The sequence below is a fragment of the Cryptomeria japonica genome, chromosome 1 (genome assembly GCF_030272615.1).
Source record: "Cryptomeria japonica chromosome 1, Sugi_1.0, whole genome shotgun sequence".
Lineage (NCBI taxonomy): Eukaryota > Viridiplantae > Streptophyta > Pinopsida > Cupressales > Cupressaceae > Cryptomeria > Cryptomeria japonica.
In genome coordinates this window covers 360180047-360201882 of record NC_081405.1, presented here as the reverse complement: position 1 = coordinate 360201882, position 21836 = coordinate 360180047, and positions in this window count along the sequence as shown.

Here is a 21836-nt window from a genome sequence, read left to right as displayed (position 1 = left end):
GACATTTTATAAATAATATAATATCTGATGCAATAATTGATTGAAAATGTCAGCTTAATGCATTTACAACAATAATTAATCATTTCCATAGTGTGCCATGCTGATTTAGAAAAGATAAACCTACCGGTGTAGCCCTAAATAACCCTGGACCTATTTGCCAGTAAAAGCAAATATGCAAATGTGAATATACCAATGATTAATTCATTAAGATAAGATGTCCACATGATGTCTTCAATATTACCAAGTGTCTTCCATATCATTTCAAGTGTCGGTGATCATTATATCCTGTCGGTGAACCATATACCAGAAACTGTGCAATAGTTACTTGCTTGCTGGTGAATGTTGTTGGATCTCCAAAGTGCTAGTGTTTTAGTAGGTGTTGACATCAATAACAAAACCATACCAAAATACCAACAATATCACCAGTCCTATTGATCTTCAATCAGCAGATGAGTCTAAACTGCTTCAAAGCATCAAACTTGCACAGGAGAGACTGGAAGCATTGTGGAGGAAGAAGGAACAAGATGTCATTCAAACTGTGGTTGACACCCTTACTAGTCTGATTCTAGGTACCAACCTCCCTAGTACCGATTCCTCTCTGTCTAAGCTTAAACTTCTTTGTACCGTAGTAGAGGACTAGGTACAATGCTTGGAAGATGTTGTTGAGGCCACTGCAAAGAAGAATCATGAAAAGGCACTCAACACTTCCTTAGTCAATAAAATGAATGAGCTCTAGTCACAACTACTGAAGAAACAAAATGATATTAGTGTTGCTATGGGTGAAGGTAAATTACTGTTGAGTAAAATCTACCAACTTTCCCTATTTTGTGACGATGTGCTTAACAAGAAAGCTAAACTCCAATTAGAGTTCCAGGCATATATCAACCATTTAAAGATGTCATATGATTCATTCAGTACATATGGGAAAATAATTCATTGTTATCAGCAACAGACTTCCAAGATGGACTTAGAGATCAGCATCTGGTCTATTATCACTATTTTAAAATGGGTATGCTTTTTCCATAATTGGCTAAGTCTATGAAATTTTTGAGTTTGGTATGGCCCTATTACTTCTAACTGTTGTGTGTCCTAAAGGGGGGTTTAGGGTTTAATCTTTAATCGCTTTCAAAATGTTTGAGAAAAACCCCTTTTAATTCTAATTTAGCATTACTTTATTCACTTAAGTGTGTTTTCATTTGGCATTATAACAGACAAGGAGAGATTGTTGGCATTTCAATAAGGATATTGAGAAGGTTGTTGATGATTATGGATATAGCTGATTAAGGATATTTACTGTCTTAATATTATTATTTTGTCATTGATGTCAAGAAATTGATTTTCTAATTCATTATGATGTTGCCATATCTTGAGAAGTATTTTTTGATGAGTATAAAGAAGTCGGTAAAAGACACAGAAAGAATATGATGAATAAGGGGAAAAATAAGTTATTCAATGGGCAACTATTACCGAGTTAGACAATGATGAGATCATGATGTTTAGATTGTTTTGATATCGTACATATGTTATTGATTGTAAGGTTAATAATACACTATGTTACCGAGCAAAGAACCTAGTCAGTAAACCCTAAGGAACCTAGTCGGTAAACCCTAAGGTTATCGCTATCAGTTAATGAAGGCGGTATGTCTACCGAGTTGCAACCGAGTAATAACAGAATACATTAAATGATTACATGCATTATTTAATGAAGGAAGCTGATGAGCTGGCTATGATTAAATGATTGGTATGCTGTTAATGAAGTTTGTTAAAGAATCTATGGCAAAGGAAAATCGGCAGGAAGATCTACAACTCAGATTGAACCGCAATACCCTAGCACAAGTTCCAAGAAATGTATACAAGTTCCAAGGTGGGGTAAAACATTTTTAGATTGAAGGATACATTGAACCTGGTCAAAGTTTGAAGATCTGATGGCTATGATTGATCATGGGAAATGTGATCAAGGAGATTAAGCGGTTGACGAATTGTTTATAAATAAGGAACTGTTGATAAACAATGTATGCGGGCAAGTGTATGCACAGGGATGCTACATAGTGATTACCGAGCATAGAAGCTTGAAGACCTGTTTTGAATAACAGAGTATAGAGCCCAGCAGAAGGACAATATTAGTTCTATGTCTATATTATATTGAGCAAATAAGAATCTGCTTTAGCATTTTTAGATGTGAAGTTGCAGATAGACTTTTATTACTGTTATTTTGTAAAGTGACAGAAAATCTCTTAATCGAGTGGACTTAACAGTCTTATTTGTAAAACCCTCTAGCAAGGTGACATTCTGATTGAGTGTTTGAAATCCTTTAACAAGGTCACTTCTAACAAGGTGAAGATCCTAATAGATCTGAGGGAAATCCCTTAACCGTGTCACATCTAGCAATGTGTTTGTAATCTTTAACAGGATTTGCTTTTAACTGAGCATACTCTAGAAGAGTATATTTCTTAGTGGGTCCAAAATCCCACAGTGGTTTTTCCCTATTTGGGTTTCCATGTTAAATCTGGTGTTATAAGTGTTATGATGTTTATATGCTTTTGAGTTTGCATGTTTAGCAGTTTTGGTTATATTACTAAAGTACAGGTTACCGAGGTTGAATCTGATGTTTTTATGGAAGATTAAGTTTGTATGATTCACCCCCCCCTCTCATCTTATTAGTTTGGCATCTATGCTTAACATTAAGTATCAGAACTATCAAAGTGATGGGTCCATTTATCATAAAGATGTTCCCCCCTTGTCATTTACCTAGGCGGTCCCTTTAGATCTTTTAATTCTTTTCGCATTTAATCTGCCTTCTCTAATGTTTGTTGGGCCCAGTAAGTATCGTGCAACTCTCAAATAAATCTATGACTTTCGTTGTTTCATTGGGCGAAGTTGCTAGTGTGTTAGCCTCTGTGAAATAGCAAAAGGCCGAAGCAGACTTGACCGAGTGCATTGGCAGCTAGCTTAACGAGACTCCATCTCATTTTGAATCCAACGGCTCGCATTGATTCGTAGCCAAAACAAGCATGCAAGTTACCTGTTGCAAAGTAGCGAAAGGGTTTGGCAGGACCTAGCAGTCAAGAGTTTCCACGGCTAAAAGGCGATCAAGTTTGAAAGAGATCAATGGCCCACGTTGTTTCACGATCGAGAGATGCTTGTAGTTTACTCTTCATGAAATGGCAAAAGGTTGATGGGCCCGAGCGAGGAGGTTTATAAGAGGTGTAATAGATGCGCGAGTCCCTAAGATCTAATGGCCGGTGCAGTTTTGCAAGATGAAGATGCACAGAAAATAGCTTTCACGAAGTGGCAAAAATGACATGGCATTCCAAGTGAGCAGTCTAGCTGGTTGAGATGGCAAGTAAGAAAGTGACATGTGGCCTAAAATCAAAGTGGTCAGTGAATTAAATTTGAGAACTAACAGGTGGGTCCAAGGAGGTGAGTCACATAGCGAGTTGAGAAGTGACCTGTCAGACACAGGTGGACTAAAAAATGTGGGTCCTACAGACTTCTTATGGTGAATAAAAAGTTGACACATCAATTCAAGAGGGATCAAATGCCAGGTGGATAAAGCTGAGTCAGAGGACCCATGTCTGCCGGCTTTAAGCAATTTGTTAAAACATCACGCAAGTTCTCGAGATCTAATAGTTCACGTGAATTCACAAAGGTAAGATGCAAGTAAATTAAAACCTGCGAAATGGCGAAAAGGCCAGTGGGCCCAAAGGATAGGCATGGCATAAAGGTAAAGGCCGATCAAATTTGTTTTGATCCAATGGTTCTTATGACTTTGTGGCTACAAACCAACCAGAGATTAATGTTCGTGAAGTCATGAAAGACAGGTGCAAGTCACATGAAGGCATGACGTGGCATGACAGCTACTGCTTTTCTCAGAGTTGATAATGATGTGTTGAGTGACACGTGGTTTTAAAAGGTGATTGAGGGCCTGCCTAGGTGTAACCGGCGGTTATGTGGGAATGGTGAAGTAAGACACGTGGCTAACTCAGAACTGAACCCGAAGGAGCTTCCAGGGCTAATGGCCGAATGCCACATGGCATTTGTTAACCGATGAACAAGTGGGGTAAGTAATACCTGGATAAAGGGCCCACTTAAAAGGCATTCATCTCAAGATTGATCCAACGCTTCTCATTGTTTCATGGCCCAAATATGGAAGCAGATTAACCTCTACGAAATAGCGAAAATTGTTAGCCATCAAGATGAGGCACGGTTAGTTAAAAAAGTTGACGGTTCCGATCGGAGTTAAAGGTCAAGTGATTAGAGTTCCATCTAACGCTTGGTGCGGCTTCGTGAAAGGAAAATGCTCGAGGGTTAAGGCTCGCAAAGTGGCAAAAAGAAGGTAGGGCCCAACACTAAGGTAAAGAGGTCAAATAGAGATAAAGACCGATCAAGTTCCATCCGATCGGACAGCTAGCGCGGCTTCGCTGGGTTAAAGTGTACGTTGGCTACTGGCTGGGAAGTAGTGAAAGGATTTTTAGCCCGTTGCCAGATGAGGAAAGGTAAAAGGGTAAAGGCAGTGAAAGTTTGATGTGATCTAGTGGTTGGTGTGATTTCTCTAGATGAACATGCAAGGGTGTTATGCTCTGCGAAATGGTGAAAGAGTGAAAAGAAAATACACAGGCATGTTATGACCCGTTGGAGCCAAATTTTTGAATTCTTTCATGAATTCAATTCTGAAGGGACAGCTGAAGCATGCAGTATCAATGTTGTAGTTAAGAGCCTGATTACCGTATATGGTAGATCACATCAATTGAATGTAGGCATCATTCTGAAAAGTTGTTGTGAAGAAGCGGGTGCAGAGTAGATTTCTTCAAGCCAAGAACAAGTTTCTTCAAGCCAAGAACAGGTTCTCTTGTACTTTTGCTTAGCAATTACTTGATAGTTTGTTTGAATTGGGGTTTTGATCTGTTATAGAACTATTGTGGCTAGTAATTAATCTACTTACATAGTATTATTGAGATGGTACCTAAAAGGGAGCTCTCAAGGAAATTTAATTACCATGAGAGGGCAATTTGTGACGATTTCCTAGAACAGTTAACCATGTCAATTAACGTGGCAGCTAAGGTTAAAGAGTTAGTTCCAAGAGCCCCTCGCCTGAGAATAAGAGAAGGATTGTACAACAAAGGAAATTGGTTGAGAGACCCATAGACAGGGTTGTCTAGGTTAGGCTTATTCAAGGTTGGATTCGGTATGAGACACTCCCCAGCCCCATTGAATTGTATTTGGGAATTGGATGTAGGTAAATTGGTGGTTCCTAGAGTGTTCATGGATATGGATCTCCTAACTCAGATTGCACACAACTATGACCCCATTACAAAGAGTGTTAGGGACATAAATGGAAAAACCCTCATTGAAATAAATGATGAGGAGTTCAGAAATGCATTTGGGCTTAGTGAATTTTCCAATTATTTGGAACCTATCAATTTTAAATCATTGGCTCAGGTTTACAATGCACAGAGGAACCACCTTAGGAATGGGCCTCTTAAAGAATTCTTTGTTAAGATAGGTGGATTAATTATTGTAGGACCCAATACTATGGAACCCTTTTCCTTAAATCTGTTCACTCTTAGAACCAAGGGATTATACTGGTCACTTTGCCAAATTTTTGGAGAGGATGCTGAAGCAAACATGCCAACTCATTACATGTTAATGATTGCTCAAATTTTGAATCTTTCTCTAGAAGTGACATTTGATTATGCTCCCTATATTACTGATGCCATCCATGAGGGCTTGATAGGGATAAAGAATGGAAAAGTGGATAGGCTTTTTGGATGGTACTCCCTCCTCATGCACCTGTTTCTATTCAATGGTGGTGATTACTTTGCAAATGGTATGGATCTTGTGAAAGAAAAGGATGGAGAGAAGATGCCAGTTCAATTATGGAGTACAATGTTGTCATGGGATAGAGAAGATGCTAGCTACTTGAGGTTTGATAAGTGCTTTGCATCCAAGATCAGGACTCTTTTATGTTTAGAGAATCCAAGAGTCCCTAAGGTTCTTTTGGAATTCATTAGGCCAAAGGAGTTTGCTACAGATATTAAAATTGTCCACAATTGGGGTGATATGTACTTATACCCTATTTCCACAGTTTTCAGAGTGTATGGTTTTAGAGGCACTCCATTCTTATTGCCATATCAGGTCCCACTTAAAATAGGAATTGCAGAAGTCCTCAGGCAGATTGGTAATGTGCAAGAGGCAGAGTTAACAGGTAGAGGTAAAGGGACCATTTTCCCTACAATAACTATAGCACATCAGTTTGTAATAACTAAAGGGGGTTGGAAGTGCTTTGAAGATTTCCTTCAACCCTACCATTTATCAACTGTAGTATCAAGGTGTGCCAACCCTGAAGATTTCTTCAACGACATGTTCAGAAAAAGGGCAGTATGCAGAGGTAGACCTCACCAATTCCAATTCTTTGAAGACCTCATCAGGAATGAGTTTGATTTTGATGAAGAGTTAAGGAAATAAAAGTGGGTGGCTTACAAGAAGGCCCTAGATTTTGTGCACCTATTTGATACCAGCTATGGACCTTTTTCTAGTTTCCACCCTTTTGAAGAAAAGGCAAAATTATTGATTCTTTGTTTTGAAGATGTAATGAAGACATTGAAAGAGAAGAGGGAGGTTGTGATTAAGAATAACCCTAAGAAGGCAAGACTATTTTTAACTAGGCCTACATTTTCCAAAGCAATCCCTCCAAGTGATTATATGCTACATAAAAAGTCCAACTACAATGTGTTAGTGCCAACAACAAGGAAGCCTTCTACCTCAAGAGGAAAAAGGAAGATACAGGATTTCATTGACATTCAGGAGAGCCCAAAGAGGCAAAGAATGGGAAAGGAAGTGCAATCTGATGAACCATTATATTCCCCATCTAAATCCCCTATTCACATAGGAGATGAATAGGCAGCAGTTGAGCAACTGTTACAATTAGGAAGTCTTGGGGAGATAGCTTACACCTATGATGAAGTAGAAGAGGGAATGCCAGAAGAGCCCCTTAGTGCTGAGATGAACATAACCACTAATGAGTTCAAGGGCCACAAGTTAGATCCTGATATTAAACAAGCCAGTGAGGATTTCTTGGCTGATAGCACCTTCATCACATCAGGAGCTTTCATGCAATTCGTGTGGAAGCAGAATATTGATCAGTTTAATACTAGATGTGAGAAGAGGAGGAGTGAGCAGCCCCACAACCTACAAATCTATCTATGAGATAGCCAATCTCAATCAATGAAACACTTCAGGGCTTGGACAACATAACATAGGATCCTAATGATCCTCATGCACTTCAGGTTCTGCTAGACCTAGGGGGGGACACCCTTTTGATGCGTTGAATACAACAATCACAAACATAAGACTGCATCAACAATGAGTAGACAAACCATTCCACAAGCTCACCAAATTAGGTAACATGTACAGATGGGCTAGATCTTATACAAATAATAGGTGAAATAGAGCTTTGGAAGGATAGAACATTAACCCCTAAACATAAAGGGAAATAGATTTTCTTTTAAAATGTATATCTGATACCATCCCCAAATCTATCAAAGACTAGTAACTTGTTCATTGGGCAATAGAGTCACACACAGAACTACAAAATGCCAATCACAGCTGCAAATTTGTTCTCCTTACAAAATATCCCTGCACTAATACCTTATACTAATGCATTACTCAATCCATTCACAAAATTATCAAATCTAGGACACATTCCATTGTTTATGACTGATTATAGAATTTAAACTCTTCATTGAAGAATGCCTACAAATAATCATACAATCTCCTTGAGATGACAAATTATAAGCCTCCTTGAGGATTCAATTCATAACAATGAAATATATGCACAGAGACAATATCATGGGAAAATTACTCATGCCTGACACAAATAAGACCTACAACTTAGAAAACAATCTGTCATCCTGTAATGTAGCCTCTATACCCTGAACAAATCCATAGAACTTTACAAGTTTGGGTCAAGAAATTCAGAAAATGGAAGCCATGAACACTGGAGCACTTCTCACAGAATTCTGGAACCCTTACAACTAAGAAGAATTGAGAATGAAAAGAGGAGGGAAGAAAATCAAATCTGCAACTGAAATTGCCAAGTGTCTCCTCTCTAACTGAAATTCATTCCCATCAAAACTGCTCCCAAAATATCTGATCTTTGCCAAAATTGATTGCATAATTGGATTCTTTACGCTGAGAGCTTTCTGGAAACATATAATACTTGCCATTTTGATCAAAAATGTAGCCCTGAGCGAATTAATTCCTCATGTGTGCACATCATTTAAATTTTTGAATTATTCAATATAGTTGAAACTATATCATTAACTAATTTTAAATTTGATTTTTGCTCCCTTTTGGCCCTGACGCTTTTCCACATGGCGGGACCTAATTGGCTGATGTGGTTGACTGGATGCCACCTGGGATGACACCTCATCACCGCCATGTCATCCACTTTGTCACTACCACTTGGTCGCCACGTGTACGCCACCTCAGTGCCATGTCATTGCCACCTAGGCACCACCTCTGCACCACATCATTACCACCGGGATGGTACCTACCTACTAAACACTAACTGTACCTACCACGTCATCCCCACTTGGCTTTCACCATTTCGCAGACGGTATGTTTCGTGCATCTTCGCCTCATGAAACCACGTGCACCATCGATCTGCTTGGAACTTGCTCGACCTTTAACCTTCTCATTTTTAGAGATGCTTTTCTCTGTTTCATGTACCTTAACTGGTGAGAAACTTTCCATCGCGAAGTCACACGAGCCATCCGATCATCTCGAACCTACAGGGTCTTTACCTCTTTTCGCTATTTTGCAGGGTTTAACTGGCGAGCACCTTCGGCCTGTGAAACAATGCGCTTCATCAGATCATCTCGGACCTACTCACTGGTTAAGCCGACCTTTCTTTGCAAAATTTTCCTAGTCTACCTCAGGAAGCATGCCTATGTGGGGTCCACCTGGTCGCAGCTCAGTTGCCTCCTCCATCACCTTGGGATCCGTGCCCACACATGGGCCCACCTTGGGTGCCCATAGGCACCGTCCGTCAAAAGCCCAAAGGCTTTGACATTATACATTAGTGGAGCTTTTCTTATAAATATTAGAAAAGTTCACTTCCAAGCGAATGTGGGACAATTCATTTTGCCTGGGGCTTCATTTTTAAGCTTTCTATAGAGCATTAATGGCATTTTTTCTCATTTTCTCATGCCACGCAGAGGGATACTGTGTGAGGGAAAAAGTGAGACTAGGTTATCATGTCGTAATCCTACCTCTTGTCACACATTACGGAATACGAAAGAGCCTAGAGGTATCACACAATTGGCTACTTCTTTTTGTGAAAGAGAGAGCCACGGACTACCAATTAGGGTTGCTATTCCTTTGTTGTAATTGAAAGGTAAGATTATGCAAGTTCAATTCCTAACCCTAAAATGCAAGTACGAGCTAACAACAAGATTGCAGAATTGAACTTAAACAATGGAAAGCTGTAAACACAAGGATAAAACAAGAATGCAGATGCGTACCTAGAGTCAAAATTTGACTGAAAATGTTCGGGACGGGGGCACGGGCGCCACTGTCCTGATTCTGTCCCGGAACTGCACCTGAAACTGCTGTTTTGCACTCTGGAAAACTGTCTGAAATGTTGTCTGTCAGGAGGACCAGGGCGCCCAACGCCTCTGTCCCAGGGACCAGGGCGCCCAACGCCCCTGTCCTGGCAGGACCAGGGAGCCCCACACCCCTGTCCTGGTAGGACCAGGGCGCCCCACGCCCCTGTCCTGGTATTCTGCTCTGCAATTTGATGTGGGGTGCTGTCTCGACCTGCTTTTTCTGGATCTGCAACCTGCGACATCATCCGAGTCTCGAAACCTGCACTTATATCTGAAAAAGGTGTTTGGGCGGCTATATAGGGTTCTGCCTTAGTCAAACCCCTACTTCGGTGATTTCCACCTCCACGAATAGCCAAGTTGTATTGTAAAAGTAATGTGTGTGTAGACCTTGTGTGTGTGCAAGATCTAAAATGCAAGTAAGCAAACTAGAGCAACCTAGAAAGTACACCCTAATTGCTTGTTAATGATAATGTAAATGCTCTAAATCAAGATGCAAAGTGATCTAAAGCATGAATAAATGAGATATTGAAGCTTATGAAAAGACATGAAAACAACATGAAATCATACCCAACCCTCAAGGGAGGAGTACAAGCCAATCTTCAGTCGGTAATCTCCTATTGTTCTTCAATGTCTTCCAAGCCCTAAATGGATGAATGGAATTGTTAAATGCTTGATAGAGGGATGTTGAATGTTGTTGAAGTCTTCACAGATCTGCTCTTTCGCTGCATATGAGGTTCCTGAAAACAAAAATCGGATCCCTTCAAATGAAGAAAGAGAGCTCTTATGTATGAAACCCTAGGTCTCAATTCCAATTTTTGGCCGACCTAGAGATTGAATATCCCGCCAATTTCTTGGGGTTAAGCTTTATTTTATGATTGGATCGGGCTCCTAAAATTTCGAGAAAAATTTTCGGGACCGTGTGCACTCCGGGCGCCACGGTCCCGACAACTTTTCACCAAATTTTCAGGGCTGTCAGATATGATGATTTTAGAGAGAATCCCGAAGTTATAGGTGATTTCAAGATGTTTTGACCCCCGAAATCAAGCCCCCAAGCTTAGAATAGGGCCTAATTAGTGTTGTTGATTAAGTAGTGTATTGGAAGAATAAAATGAAAGGGGCACGCTTTAATGAAAGGGCTCGACTTTATAATGTGGAAAATGATGAAATAGAACCTTTAGACCTAATTAATTTGATTAATTAAGTGCTAAAGGGGAAATGTAATGTAAAATGCAACTGCGCCAAGGCGGGTGCTAAACTAGGTGTTAAATTGTACTGCTTTAGCAAGTGCGTACAATTTATGACGTTACATTTAGCCCCCACTTTAGCGGTCATATGAGTACTACGTGCATATGCAAGCTAAAGTACAGAAAGTAAACATCATTTGAAAAAGGATATATCCATAAGTTGTCGGACGAAGCCCCTAGCGGTACCTGCAGTACACAGTTAGGAACCGCACCCTACAAAACACACGTTAGATCACAAAATCACCTAATGCTTACTAAGGAATGTGATGAAATTTGCGAGTAGCTATATGCCCCCCCTTGTTTCGAGTTACTTATTAGGGAGGTGAAACAGGGTAGCATGTTTACTTACGACAAATTGTGTAAGAGAGTATTGATGAGGGATGTTCACTGAAAAGGCTTGATTAGAGCACTTTTTGGAACATCTCGAGAGTAGGGGAGCAAAAATATGATTCCTACGCAACAAACGGTTCGAAAATTGCATCTCCCAAACTCAAGTTATGATGAAATGAGTGAGAGAGGAAAATTAGGGTTTTGAAAGTAAATGTAAACGAATGAAAGTATATACCTTTGAAAGTGACATTTGCATTTGTCACTTTGTTGATTCTGAGTATTGTTCATTGCAGCGGAGCCCACATAGCCATCATCATGCCTTCGCGATGACTGGAGCATCCCACGAGGATTGAGATCATGCGACAGGCCGTGATCGACGACGAGCCACTGGACGAGGTGAGTTGACTGAATGTTGACTTTTGATTTTCTGCATTTGACTTTCTGTGATCGTTTGTGGGCCCTGGAACCCGACCGTGGGTCCCACACAGGGTGCCATGGTCCCTATGGGGTGCCATGGTCCCTTTAGGGCGCCATGGTCCCCTCAGGGCGCCATGGTCCCTTCAGGGCACCATGGTCCCTGACAGGGCGCCACGGTCCCTTCAGGGCGCCATGGTCCCTTCAAGGCGCCATGGTCCCTGACAAGGCACCATGGCCCCAATCAGGACTTGGCGAGAGATGCCAGGGTTAGCATATGATGTTCGACAGTTTTGCATGAATGATTTTTGATGATTGAGTACTGATTATAGTTATGTTTTTGTGATGCAGGGTCTCCCGTACATGAGAGAGCACACGGCGAGGCAGATTCTTCGCAGTTTGCGTGATCAGATTCCTTGACTTACTCAGGCAGAGAGAGACACATTGTCGATAGTAGGTTTGTGGTCTATGATTCTTATGTCGGCCATCCGATTTCATCCCGTGATGCTGATGGCATTCATGGAGCGATGGGATCCTGACACATGCACGTTCCAGCTTCCAGTAGGGGAGATGACGGTGACACTTGAGGATGTGTACCGCATTCTTCACCTACCGATCAGAGGAGCTACCATGACATATGTGACCGATCGGTCAGTAGAGGATCATCAGAGGGAACAGGTATATTGCATAGGGAGAGTTATGCCAAGCGAGACGAGAGGTCGTATCATGGTCAGCTGGCTCTTACATCCTACAGGAGAGGTGCCCCTCATGAGACGTCTTATGATAGCCATCATTGCACTACCTGTCTGCCCTAATGGGCGAGGTACACACATGCATGGGGGTCTCACGTGGTGCATTAGGGCTATGGAGAGACACAGGAGAGTATATGCCTGGGGTCGGAGTATGCTTGCACATCTCTATCATGACCTCGAGGAGTATGTTTTCAGACAGGGTTGCAGCTTGATGACATGCACACTTCTGCAAGTGTGGATATTTGAGCACTTTACATGCACCAGGCCTGTCGACCTAGCGAGCGACCTAGGGTATTTGCTTATCCACTTACCAGTGAGTGGAGATTTGGAGATCTATTGTATTGGAGAGTGATAGTTGACAGATTGACAGCCGAGGTGACCGTGTGGAGACCATATCTGTGGATGCATAGATGGGATGGGATGGAGAGACAGTTAGCATGCCTACAGAGGAACCGCCTACTGAGAGGATGATATCCACACATCATAGTCCCATTCTCCCATTCTACTTTGACCGAGTATGGAGGCAGTTCGGGCTAGAGCAGTGTATCCCAGCTGATGTGCCCACCTATACTCGACACTCACGAGTCCTTCCCAGACCCAGAGGAGTAGCGAGACCGACGATAGATGATATCGAGATCACCGATATAGAGGGGTCTGATCAAGATGTGGTCACTGATTATGCTGCAGACCCCGGGGCACAGCGCAGGTATCATTCCTGGTTTATGAGATCATACCCAGGGCCTATCTTTCCACCAGATCACCCGACAGGCCATCCAGGTCCATGGAGGCATGGAGATCGAGATGAGGATCAGGGATCCAGATCAGAGGAGCCAGAGGAGGGAGAGGGTCATGAGGAGGCAGGAGGTCCTGATCCGCCTATAGGAGATCAGCCTAGTGCCGAGGAGGAGGAGGACGAGGATGACGAGGAGGAGGAGAGAGATGATGATGAGGAGAACGAGGATGCAGATGAGGATAGAGATGAGGAGGAGGAGTCAGATGTAGCTCCTCACCATTCAGGGGATGATACCGTAGCCTTAGATCCTCCCATTATTCCCCAAAAGGGGGAACACGAGGTGCTACGGAGACCTACACCTATCGCGCATAGATCACTCGAACGTGGGGAGCCTAGTAGTTCCCAGTCACAGATGCTACCATATCATGATCCCTAATGGTGTGAGGGAGATCCAGGTATAGTAGGTTTATATTGATTGATTGATGTTTTGATGATATAAAATGGTACTAACACAAAATCTATTCTACTGCTACAGCTAATGTGTAGGAGTGGCGCTCCTTGATCCAGCAAGCAGTGACAGATATCTCTACGACAGCACATATCCCTAGTTCCTCACAGGTTGCTTATAGACCTCAAGGGAACGCGAGTCGGCATGATGATTTGTTTTCCCCATTTCGAGTACAATTAGAGATATGGAGGGAGAGAGAGCAGGCCCTATCAGAGGACCTTCAGCGAGCACAGCGTGATCTAGCAGCAGCTCAGGCCGAGGCTACCTCATATCGCGCTATCCTTATGGATAGGGATCGTAGGAGTTCCTTTCGGAGCCATTCACGATCTATATCATGGTATACCCCCATGGGTCCACCTGCACGGCCGGATCAGGAGGGAGCATCTAGTCATCACTCTCCAGCCACCAGCCCTAGGGATAGGAGATGATTTTATGATGTAGGGTAGGTCACATTTTGGATGTGTAGTGACCTACCTTTGTATATTGATCCACATATATATATATATACATGCTTTTTTGATTCAAACGTGTTATCTTTAATGCCTAAACAATGTGTATTGTGATTAAAGTTAATACATTTGGTAGATGTACATGTATGTTCTGAATTTAATTTCCATGTGATTGATTTCTCAATGCTCCATGATTAAATTGATACATGTGTGACTTAATTAAAATATTTGATCAAGTACTATATTGATGATAAGGAAGAAAGTATGTATTAAGCCTACGAATCATATAACCAATGTGATTTAATTTGAATTTAAACACAACATGACATGATTCAACTTAACACATAAAAACATTGTATAATATGTCAACATAATGCAAATGTAAATCTTTTGTAATTTACATAAATGAATTCAAGACAAACCATAAAGTAAAGACACATGCTTGTCAGGAACGAAGCAATATAGATTAAACAAAACATCTTTTAATTCTATTTTCTCTAATCAAAGATATGTTAACATGTTATCCAATTTTGAAGAAGTGAGAAAGGAAATAGATAAATGATAAGAATGAGGAATTAAGCATAGTATCTACGCAAGTGCATAGCGTTTATAGGGTTTTTAAGAGATGTATCGTCTACACCCGCTATTTTGTAAGCACCTGATCCATAATCTTCAATAATGATATACGATCCAAGCCAATTAGGACTAAATTTTCCCTTTTCTTCAAGTAAGGCATTCACATTGCGTTGATTCTCATAGAGCACTAAGTCACCCACTGAGAAGGAACGTTGAATAACCTTATCATTATAGTTTCGTTGTAGAGTTTTGTGATACGCTTGAATATGCTCAAGAGCATTTATACGCTATTCATCAAGCATCTCAAGCTGTTGAAGCCTTTGTTCTCTATAGGAGTCATCATCTATTATACCTCTGAGAGAAATTCTAAGTGACGGAATCTCTAATTCTAAAGGCATAATAGCATCAGCACCATAAACAAGATTATAAGGTGTAGTTCTAGTAGCAATTCTTACACTCATTCGGTAGGCCCAAAGAGCATAGATTAGCTAAGTACTCCAATCCTTACCATGCTTATTCACAGTTTTACGAAGAATTTGTTCAATTATCTTATTGGATGATTCGGCTTGACCATTTGATTGAGGATAGTATGGTGTAGAAAATCGATGCTTGATATGATATTTCTCGAGGAATTGCTTCACGTCTTTATTCTTAAATGATGTCCCATTATCAGAGATTATAGTGGAAGGTATCCCAAATCAAGAAATAATGTTTTCTAGAAGAAATCGACAAATCACTTCAGCTGTAGTGGAGCGAAGAGGAACAGCTTCTACCCACTTTGTAAAGTAATCTATTGCGGTTATAATGAAAACATGTCCTTGAGATGAAGGAGGAGAGATTTTACCAATGAGATCCAACCCCCATGCAGAGAAAGGCCAAGAAGCTACCTAAGAACGGAGTTCTTGGGCAGGAGCATGAATCAACTTATTGTGTTGTTGGCATTGGTGACATTTCTTACCAAACGAAAAAGAATCCTGTTGCATAGTTTGCCAATAATATCCCATACAAAGTAATCTTTGAACCAAGGATTTACCTCCAAAATGCCCCCCACAGGCACCTAAATGCACCTCTTCAAGAGCAATAGGGATTTCTGATTTGTTAAGACAGCGAAGGAGAAGACCGTTATAACCCCTTCGGTAAAGAACATTAGAAAGAATGATATACCTAGCATACAACTTGTGAACTCTAGCCCTGGTGTTCCTATTGGCAGAATCAGGAAAGGTACCATTAGTCAAGTATCTTACGATATGCGAGTACCATTCATCTGAGTCTATGAAGTCACAACATGTCACCAGGCTGGAATCATCTACAATAGCTGGAGAAGTAAGGTTGTGAATAACAAATTTAAGATCAACCACAGGGTCCTCTAAAGATACAAGAGAAGCCACACATGCCATTGCGTCCGCATGTCGATTATCTTTTCGAGGAACAGGTTCTATGGTGTACGAATCAAATTTTTGTAACAAAGAGATAGCAAGGTCTTTATATTGTGATAACTTGTCTTGTTTTGCTTGATATAGTCCTGTTACTTGTCTTATAATCAATTGAGAATCTCCAAAAATATGTATGTGTTTTATATTCAAAGCTAAGGCTGCCTTTATTCCTACTATAAGAGCCTCATACTCAGCAATGTTATTGGTACATAAGAAATTGAGATGATAAGATAAGGGAATAGACTTTTTTGTAGGAGAAATCAGAACAACACCTGCCCCCGATCTCGTACGACACTTAGAGCCATCAAAGTATAACTCCCAAGTTTCATCTTTCTCTGTACAAAGGATTAAATCGTCGGGAAAAGACTAAGGGTTAGGGAAGGAGAAAGGTGAAGGGGCCTCAGCTAGGTGATCGGTCAACGCTTGCCCTTTAATTGCCCTTTGTGAAACAAATTTAAGGTCAAATTCAGTTAACATCATAACCCACTTAGCTAGGCGTCTTGATAAATCAATTTTAGAGAAAAGATGCTTCAACGGATCAAATTTTACCATGACGTGGACTTCTGAATTTAAGAGATAATGTCTCAATTTCTGAGTCGCAAACACCAAGACCAAGCATTGTCTTTCTATCGCAGAATATCGGGTCTCATAATCGAGTAAGGTACGACTTATATAATAAACCGGACACTCCTTACCATCTTTATCATGTTGTGCCAATAATGCTGCAAGAGCATGAGAGGACGCAGCCATATAAAGAAGGAAGGGTTTAGAAGGTTCAGTCGGTCGAAGGATAGGAGGATTAGCCAAATACATTTTTAAATCTTCAAATGCTTGCTGACAATCCTCATTCCATTGAAAAGTGATATTCTTTTTGAGAAGTTGAGTGAAAGGAAAAGTACGATCCACAAGTTGAGATACAAACCTACGAATAGCTTGAATTTTTCCTTGTAAGCTTTTGAGTTGAGACACATTTCTAGGAGGTGGCATGTTGACAATAGCATCTATTTTCTTAGTATCCACCTAAATCCCACGATGCGAAACTATGAATCCTAATAGTTTTCCACTATCCACACCAAAAACACATTTTCGGGGATTCAAGCGCATGTGATATTTACGAATCCTTTCAAATATTTGACGAAGGATCTTAATATGATCTATGCGAAGAATGGATTTGGCTAAAACATCATCAACATAGTCTTCTAGAATCTTATGCATGTAATCGTGAAAGATAAGGGTCATCACTCGTTGATAAGTTGCACCGGTGTTTTTAAGTCCAAAAGGCATCATTATCCAACAAAACGTACCCCAAGGAGTGGTGAAAGCAGTTTTGAATTGATCTTGAGGGTTAATGAAAATTTGATTGTATCCTGAAAAACCATCCATGAAGGATAATAAGGCATGTCCTGCCGTAGAATCAACTATCATGTCAATGTTTGGAAGAGGGAAATCATCTTTTAAAGAAGCCTTATTTAAATCTCAGAAATCGGTACACATTCTTATTTTATTATCTGGTTTAGCCACAACGACAATATTTGAAATCCATGGGGAATAATCAATAGGGCGGATAAATCCAGCCTCCAATAACTTATCAATCTCAGCCTTAACAAGCAAAGCCACCTTAGGATTCATTTTTCGAATCTTTTGTTTCACGGGCTTAGCATCAGGGACTAAGACAATATTATGAGTAACAATCTTAGGATCTATACCAAGCATGTCAGAGTATGTCCAAGCAAAGATCTCGGGGAATTCATGCAATAAATCTTCATATTGTTTTTGTTCCTCTTCATCCAAACATTTTCCAATTTTAATAATTTTTTCTTCATTGCAAGGATCCATCTTAACATTAGTGGTGTCACTTATGAGAAGATTACTTTGTTGAGGAGTATCCTTTAGCTGAGGGAATTCTTTCACAATCTCATCGTTATCTGTCTCTTTTCCGAAATAGGCTTCAGTGTTCAAACAATAAGGGAGTCCCCTATTGTGATGATAACGAGGAAGAGTATCATATGCTCCTAAAAATTCAGCTAAAGCATCATCGGTAGGGAAAACATCAAAAGCACAAGCACACGAAGGATCCTCATCAATGTACTCGGGGTGTTGCATTGATAGAGATGTAGAAATAGTATTAACACTAATACATGGTCTTCTAGAAGCCTTAGTGTGCTTACAGGGATTATAGCCAAGTCCAAAGGCATGGTTGTGAAGATTATTCTCTAGAGGAAACTTTATTCCTTGTTCGTGAGCACCACAACCATTTCCATGATACCCATGCTTAGCAAAAATGTGAAAACCACGACCATAACGATCAGCCATTTCAGAAAGAGAAGGCGGTTTTTCATAAGACAAAGAGTCAAACTCTTCAGAATTAGAGGTGTGAGGAGAAGAAGTTTGAGAAGCGGCCACGAAATTATTGCTCATAGGCTCAGGTAATGTTGATTGATTTTTAACTTCTTCCTTCTTTTCAGCTTTAAGCTCTCTAGAAGGAACTTTATATTCACCTACAAAGGTGGGATTAAAATCAAGAGATCCCCAATCGTCTTCTGCGAGAACCTTCTCAGGATCAAAATCCTTCTTATGTGTAGTTTCAAGTCGAGAAGAGCCTTCTTCAGGAGCTCCAAACTCATCCAAAGAATTTTGATCATCAGAGAGTGAGGATTCACCGATAGGTATCTTGTTTAAAGAGTCACCACTAGACGAGGGCGGCTTAGAGGCACCCCCTTTGGAAGTAGATGTTTGTAAACAAGCTTGGAAATTAGTATCACCTATCAAGGTATATGTCTTATTGTTATAAATAAATTTAACTTGTCTATGCAATGTAGAGGGGACAGCTTGCATACTATGAATCCAAGGTCTCCCTAATAACAAGTTGTATGTTAGATTTCCCAACATAACATGGATAGGAGTAGGCAAACTAACAGGCCCCACTGTGATGGGTAAGGTGATAGTACCTAATGAAGTTTTAGCCACATTATCAAAGCCTCGAATAGGATGAGAGTCCAGCTCAATTAGAGATGTATCCACATTCATCTTATGAAAAAGATTAATGCTACACACATTAAGACTAGAGCCATTATCTACTAGTGTTCGTCTTATAGCAGTGTCTTTCATGATAACCACAATCATCAAGGGATCATATTGATGTTGGATTTCACTAGTAGGCAACTCATCTTGGGTAAACACAATTTGAGCTTTAGGATTCATCACAGAGTTAACCAAAGATGCTATATTACTAGATGTATTTGGTGGAGGAACATTCAAATCTTTCAAGGCATCTTGTAACATTCCATGATGAGCGGAAGAAGTTTGAATCAAATCCCAAAGGGATATCTTAGCAGGGGTAACTTTAAGTTGTTCTATGAGATCATATTCCTTACTAAGAACTTGTGAAATACATGGAGCTTGCAGAAGAATTGGTTGAGGATTTGAAAGAGAAACTAGAATAACAGGAGGAGGACTAGGCTGCCTATTATTTCTGGTATGATAAGTATGGGCAACCGCATGATAACTCTCTCTAGTTATTTGCTTGGCATAACTATAAGGACTTATAGGTTTTCTTCCTTGCACAGTGATGATTGGTTTATTCAGAGTACGAAAGGAATCATGATCATACCCTCCTTGGATAGTAAGGAGAGGTGATTTAGGATCTTGAAAGGTGGGAGGAGGATAAGCACCTTGGACTTCAAAGAGAGGCTTTTTATGCTCATTCAAGTTTATCATGTTAACCAATTTAGAGGTTTTGTTTTTGTTTAGAGATTTCGATAAAGCCACAAAGTCATCAAGAGCATCATCCAACAAAGCATGATCATATCTATTAAAAAGTTTATCTTTTGATTCAAAAGGAGACATCTACTCATAGAGGGGATTGTTGAAAACAACCATGTTACTAGATTTAGTGGAAGAGTTGATAGGAATGTACCCTTGAGAGGATTCATTCAACTTATCTTTCTCATCACAACAAAATGGCATAGTAACAAGGTTTATGAGTTTTTGGTAAAATGAAGGTTTGGCATCTTTAGGGTTCAAAAAGTCATCTAAAGCTTCATCTAATTCATCTTGGCTATACTCATAATAATCATCATAAGCATGAACATTTTGCAAATAAAAGTCGGACATTTTGAAATAAAAATTGCATGAAATTTAAACACACAATGCAAAGAAACACACTCTCTTCTTTTTTTTCTTTTTAATAAAAATGAAATGAAAACACACTAGATCTAGATCTAGATCTAACAAATGCAATGCAAGAAGAAACAATGATAGGTTCACGTCGGGTTCACCAAAATGTGTGAGGGAAAAAGTGAGACTAGGTTATCATGTCCTAATCCTACCTCTTGTCACACATTACGGAATACGAAAGAGCCTAGAGGTATCACACAATTGGCTACTTCTTTTTGTGAAAAAGAGAGCCACGGGCTACCTATTAGGGTTTCTATTCCTTTGTTGTAATTGAAAGGTAAGATTATGCAAGTTCAATTCCTAACCTTAAAACGCAAGTATGAGCTAACAACAAGATTGCAGAATTGAACTTAAACAATGGAAAGCTGTAAACACAAGGATAAAACAAGAATGCAGATGCGTACCCGGAGTCAAAATTTGACTGAAAATGTTCGGGACGGGGGCGCGGGCACCACTGTCCTGATTCTGTCCCGGAACTGCACCTGAAACTGCTGTTTTGCACTCTGGAAAACTGTCTGAAATGCTGTCTGTCAGGAGGACCAAGGTGCCCAGTGCCTCTGTCCCAGGGACCAGGGCGCCCAACGCCCCTGTCCTGGCAGGACCAGGGCACCCCAGGCCCCTGTCCTGGCATTCTGCTCTGCAATTTGATGTGGGGTGCTGTCTCGACCTGCTTTTTCTGGATCTGCAACCTGCGGCGTCGTCCGAGTCTCGAAACCTGCACTTATATCTGAAAAAGGTGTTTGGGTGGCTATATAGGGTTTTGCCTTAGTCAAACCCCCGCTTCGGTGATTTCCACCTCCACGAATAGCCAAGTTGTATTGTAAAAGTAATGTGTGTGCAGACCTTGTGTGTGTGCAAGATCTAAAATGCAAGTAAGCAAACTAGAGCAACCTAGAAAGTACACCCTAATTGTTTGTTAATGATAATGTAAATGCTCTAAATCAAGATGCAAAGTGATCTAAAGCATGAATAAATGAGATATTGAAGCTTATGCAAAGACATGAAAACAACATGAAATCATACCCAACCCTCAAGGGAGGAGTACAAGCCAATCTTCAGTCGGTAATCTCCTATTGTTCTTCAATGTCTTCCAAGCCCAAAATGGATGAATGGAATTGTTAAATGCTTGATAGAGGGATGTTGAATGTTGTTGAAGTCTTCATAGATCTGCTCTTTCGCTGCATATGAGGTTCCTAAAAACAAAAATTGGATCCCTTCAAATGAAGAAAGAGAGCTCTTATGTATGAAACCCTAGGTCTCAATTCCAATTTTTGGCCAACCTAGACATTGAATATCCTGCCAATTTCTTGGGGTTAAGCTTTATTTTATGATTGGATCGGGCTCCTAAAATTTTGAGAAAAATGTCCGGGACCGTGTGCACTCCGGGCACCACGGTCCCGACAACTTTTCACTAAATTTTCAGGGCCATCAGATATGATGATTTTAGAGAGAATCCCGAAGTTACAGGTGATTTTGAGATGTTTTGACCCCCGAAATCAAGCCCCCAAGCTCAGAATAGGGCCTAATTAGTGTTGTTGATTAAGTAGTGTATTGGAAGAATAAAATGAAAGGGGTACGCTTTAATGAAAGGGCTCGACTTTATGATGTGGAAA